At 40.1% G+C, this 5,662-nt stretch overlaps 1 pseudogene; it reads right to left on the bottom strand.

Moving 5' to 3' along the window:
• Positions 1-4,403: 4,403 nt before the first annotated feature.
• Positions 4,404-5,241, bottom strand: LOC109157429 (annotated as a pseudogene).
• Between the last annotated feature and the right edge of the window lie 421 nt (positions 5,242-5,662).

The raw sequence follows: 5,662 nt of genomic DNA, 5'->3' as shown, positions 1-5,662 counted from the left end.
GGAATGAAAACAATACCTTAGTATGGGAGCACCCCTGACTACAGGATGATTTAGACCCAATGGTCCAAACTGAAATGCCACCACAGTTAGCTGGAACTAGAGTCGTGGGTCTCCTGGATCCAAGTACTGGTTCATGGGACCAACACTTGCTCACTGATATTTTTCGACCAGATGATATCCCAAAAATCCTCAAGATCCCAGTATCCCCAGGTTATGATGATGTATGGTATTGGCACGGGGATCCTAATGGTTGTTACTCAGTCAAAGACGGCCATCGACGCATAGTTGGAGACTATCCTAACGCTAATAATGGGGTTTTTGATGGATGGTTAGCCTTATGGAAAATCAAAGCACCCCCCAAATGGAAAACATTTCTATGGAGAGCTCTAAGTGATATCCTCCCCACTAAGAGCAATTTGATTATAAAGAGAGTAGAAGTGGACCCGATGTGTGCCATGTGTGGGATTGCTCATGAAAATATTTTGCATTCATTAGTATTGTGTGATTATGCAAGATCCATTTGGACCAATCTAGCCTCCCACTCCCCAACATTGTGACAAATATTTTCCATGAATGGTTTAGTGCAATCTTAAATGTTCTAGACACCAATAGAATATTGTATGCAGTTTCTATTTTATATCATATATGGAAAGCAAGAAACAGAGCTGTTTGGGATGCCTATCTACTGTTGCCAAAGAAGGTGCTTGTGGCAGCTATGACCACTATGCAAGCGTGGAACACGCTACACCACCGAACGCCCACACCAGCCGCAAGGAACTACCACACGGTCGATGGAGCCGGTCACGCCGCACAACAGGTTGGCCTCCAACCGGTGGTCTCCGTTGTGGGCGAAGGCATGCATCAACCGCCGCTGCCACGATCCGGCCACCCCGCGGAAACATCAAGACCCATGAAATGCTATATGGATGCAAGCTATCACCAGGATACCAGCTCAGCAGCGGTGGGGCGGTACTACTAGATGCCGACAATCACTATGTCTCGGCTTTCAGCGCCCCACTACTGAATTGTTTTTCCCCACTCATGGCTGAGGCATACGCGTGTAAAGAGGTTTTATCATGGTTAAGAGGACGTGGCGAAGATTCAATACGACTACATACTGACTGCCAGACGCTACAACGCTACATATGCGCACCGAATACCCCGTCCAGGTCATATGTTGGATATGCTATCGATAGTTGCAGGAATTTTATGTCTACTTTAAGTTTTTCCTCAGTCAATTTTGTTCCTAGACTACATAATTTATTAGCACATACTTTAGCTACTTTAGCTTTAAATTCGACTACAGCTATGTACTGGGACGATGTCCCACCAGACTCTATTTCAGTTTATCTATAAATACAACCACATTGGTTGACCTTCAAAAAAGAAGGATTAACTAGTTTGATTGGCATGAGTGGCCGTGTACTCTCATCTCCATGGTTGCAAAAATCGTGCCTAGGTACTAGGCGGCTCCCGGCCGCATCGAAGAATGCCGAAATCGGCCTCTTCCACGGCCGGGCACCTAGGCGGCTGATGCCCCCCCCCCCCCCCCCCCCCTTTTTTTTTTTTTTTTTGCGAATAACCCCATAAAAATTTTTAAAAATATAAATATAAATATCGGGCGCCTAGCGTCTTTTTCAACACTGCTCATCCCTTAAGAAAGACCAGGAGTTCAAAACCACCTCTCGTATAGAAAAATCAATATGGTCGTGTACTCTCATCCCATGGTTTCAAAAATTGTGCCTAGACGCTAGGCCGCGTCAGGTCTGTAAGCATCAAAAATTTGAATGATGTTATTGGGCCGTGGTGAATATTTAATTATAAAATTAATTACTTTAATTAGGCTAATTGGACTAATATTTATTTAATTGGGTTAATTAAATGGCCCATTAAATATTTAATTGGTTTAATTACTTAATTAAATGTAATTGGATGTTGGATTGTTCGGCCCGAGATGATGAAATATTTAATCAAGTTGGACCAGGCTGCTTGGATGAATTGGGTTGCCTAGTTAGTGGGTTTGACTTGGTCTTGGCCCATCAAAATTATATGTGGATTATATAATTTTGGGAAGTTTGAATATTTGATATTATTTGGAAATTTAATGAAATCATGAACCTGGACACAATGGTGTCCTGGTACATTCCTTAATTTAATTAAAGAAACTAAATTAAATAAGGAATTAAGAGTTGGTTGGAGATTTTCCCTCACACTCACCACTATAAATAGTGGTTTCATTTTCAAGAATTGGAGAGCTGGAAATCTGCACATTGAAGCTCTGCCGAAATCTCGCCAGGATATCGTCTGGAACACGCCCGCAGTTATATATATACTGCGTATATTGCGCTGAGGAATACGCCGTTTGAACACCGGAAGCCCTTCTTTGAAGATCAAGCTGCATATTAGCCCTTCATTGAAGAACAAGCTACATAACTCCGGAGGCCCTTCAGCAAGGAACTACTTCCAGTTCGGCATACTCCCGAACTCGGCATACTCCCAGTTCAACATACTTTGAACTCGGCATACTTCAAGTTCGGCATACTCCCGAACTCGGCATACTCCCGAACTCGGCATACTTCCAACAAAGAACTACTTCAAGTTCAGCATACTCTGAACTCGGCACACTTTCAATTTGGCATATTCCAAATTTGGCATACTTCTAATAGGCATACTTGTAGTAGAGAATCAGAGGACTTCTCATATACAGAGATTGTACCCCTTTTCCGTTTGATATATACTTGATACTACTTGTAACCGATACTTTGAATTTTGAATATATACAATTCAAGTTTTTCGCGTTTACAGGGTCGTGTCGAGGAACGCTGAAATCAGCCTCCTCCACGGCCAAGCGCCTAGGCAATCGAACCCCTTTTTTTTTTGTTTTTGTTTTTTTTTTTTTTTTTTTTTTTTTGTTTTTTTGTTTTTTTTTTTTTGCGAATACCCCCTAAAAATTTTTAAAATTTGAAAAATAGAAAAAAAAATCGGGGGCCTAGCGTCTTTTTCAACACTAATCATCCCTTAAGAAAGGTCGAGAATTCAAAACCACCTCTCATATAGAAAAACCAATATGATCATGACTTTTTACCTTAATAGGGCATGCCCGATGCAAACGGGGATTAGTCTAAGTATGAACAAGGATTATTGGACGGTGGCCTGAAGGACCAAGTCCAACACCCTTGCCTCTTGAACTTTTGGTTTCATACAAGGAACTTTCACAGGTTTCTCATTTGATGAGAGACCATTTGTTCAATATTGAACTATAATTCTTTCTCTCTTTTATTCTTTGCTGTCCATTGCATTCTACTTCACTTATCTTCCCCCTACAGTCTTACTTTTCATTTCATCTTTCGGCTGCCAAACATCTTGCTCTGCCGATGCAATACAACGTATTTGTTTGTTTGTTTGTTTGCAGGGGTCTGTCCCCTCATGAAACATTTATTTTCTTTTAGGTGACTGAGAAAAATGGCAGTTACTATCCGAGATGAGCATATAGCGCGATGAATGCTCATATTTATATGACTGTTGATTATTTATTTTTTTAAAAAATATTTTGTCTATAAATATGCAAATGTATTCGATCCTAACGACTTTTATGAACATTAAAAATTTGGTGGTATTCAATTCAAATTTTTAGGGATTCTTTAAATTTCTAGGAAAATTCAAACTTTCTGCCTACAAAACACCTTCTTATTGACTAGGTTTAAAATATGAAAAATTATGCTTTCACTCCCTCTATTAGTAACATACAAACATATGGATATATGGCTATTTTTATCATTGCAATTCTATTTCACTTTCACAAGAAAATTCTATTGCCATAACAACATATTTTGCAATTCACCACTATTTTCTCGAGATTCCTAAAATTTCAACTTACTTTCAAAATATATAATAATAATAATAATAATAATAATAATAATAATAATAATAATATTATTATTATTATTATTATTATTATTATTATTATTATTATAAAAAAGTACACAATGTTTGCAAAAGTTGGAAAAAAAGTGCAAATAAATATTATTTTCAATTCTTTCAACATGTGAAATATTGCACTATTTGGATTATATTTGGTTTGAAAGGCAAGATTGCAAAGGGTATGTATAAGAGGTATTGAGGCAATAAGAGTTATTTTGATTACTAGGAAGGTCCTATGGTCTAATGGTTAGGACATTGGACTTTGAATCTAGTAACTTGAGTTCAAATCTTGGTGGGGCTTTAATTATTTTTTGTAAATCACTAAAGAGAAAATTTCAATTTTGATCCACGACTATTGGAGTTGTGTTAATTGCAGCACTTGACTTTCAAAAATGTTAATTTAGTACCTTAACTATGTAATTTCTATCAATTTTGGTCACGCCGGCCAAATTAACGGCGAATTGTGACTGGAAAATCTTAAGTCAAAATTTGAACCTAATTAGAAGGGGTAAAATCGTCTTTTCTTGTTCCTTCCAATTTGGGAAAGTGAATTGTTGACCAAAATTAAGGTTGACCGAAATTAAACCCCTCCATCTCCTCCGACCATGTGCGGCGACTGCGGCGGTGGCGAAGAAAACATACATCGCACACATGATCGCATCCACAACGCCCTTGTAGTTCCACCTCTGTGAAGTTGGGAGCCGCCCGTCGGCTTGCATGTGCACCAAGGCCAAGTCCGCCGAGTTCCCAACAGCTGCGCCTACTCCGCCGGCCAACAATCCGGCAACCAATTTCCGGCCAAGAGACAAGTTTCCTGTTCCGAGGTTGGACCAATTTTTCTTAAAAACGTCATACAGCCCCATCCTGGTGGTCGAATACAACGCCTGGCGGAGCATCGTGGTGGAGATGCCGGAGAACAAAGCAGAAACACCCTCCGTCTGGAAAATCCGCACCCCCACAGAAACGGGTCCCGCTCTGAATCTGGGTTGTGGAAACGGGTCAACATTCAAGCCCGCATTAACAGTCATCGATGAATTACTGTGGAAGGCTAACGCGGGTCGGAGCTGAGAATTTCGATAGAGAAGATTCAACTTGAAGATGCATACGGACCTTGATGAGGTCTAGAGGGTGGGTAGAACAACCAACTACAATGGAAGCGACTCCACCTTCAGCAAAACCTTTCAAACCCATGAATTGTTTGAATCAGAAGAAAAATAATGAAAGAATAATAGAATAAATATTAAGTGCGAAATGTCGAGTGGAGACTTGAGCTCGTTTGAGTGGAAAACAAGAATGAAGAGCCATGAGAATTTATAGGTAACAATCTGAAAATTTATTGGAAGCGACGATTCCGGCATGACGGATGTGCTGGCGAGGTGGCGCGGCCGGTGCGAATCCGCAGCAGATTTTGACCCGAAAACCCACTGCAATAAAAAGCTCATCGGCGCTCTTTTCTACACCAGAGGTTCTCGCATGGCGTCGGGTAGAATCCATGCCGGAGAGTCCGATTCACTTTCCCAAATTGGAAGGAACAAGAAAAGACGATTTTACCCCTTCTAATTAGGTTCAAATTTTGACTTAAGATTTTCTGGTCACAATTCGCCGGTAATTTGGCCGGCTTGACCAAAATTGATAGAAATTGCATAGTCAAGGTACTAAGTTAACATTTTTGAAAGTCAAGTGTTGCAATTAACACAACTCCAATAGTCAGTGGACCAAAATTGAAATTTTCTCTAATCTA

The sequence above is a fragment of the Ipomoea nil genome, unplaced genomic scaffold (assembly GCF_001879475.1).
Source record: "Ipomoea nil cultivar Tokyo-kokei standard unplaced genomic scaffold, Asagao_1.1 scaffold2781, whole genome shotgun sequence".
Taxonomy (NCBI): domain Eukaryota; kingdom Viridiplantae; phylum Streptophyta; class Magnoliopsida; order Solanales; family Convolvulaceae; genus Ipomoea; species Ipomoea nil.
The sequence above is the reverse complement of the archived record's forward strand: the minus strand, read 5'-3'. Positions and strand labels throughout refer to the sequence as shown.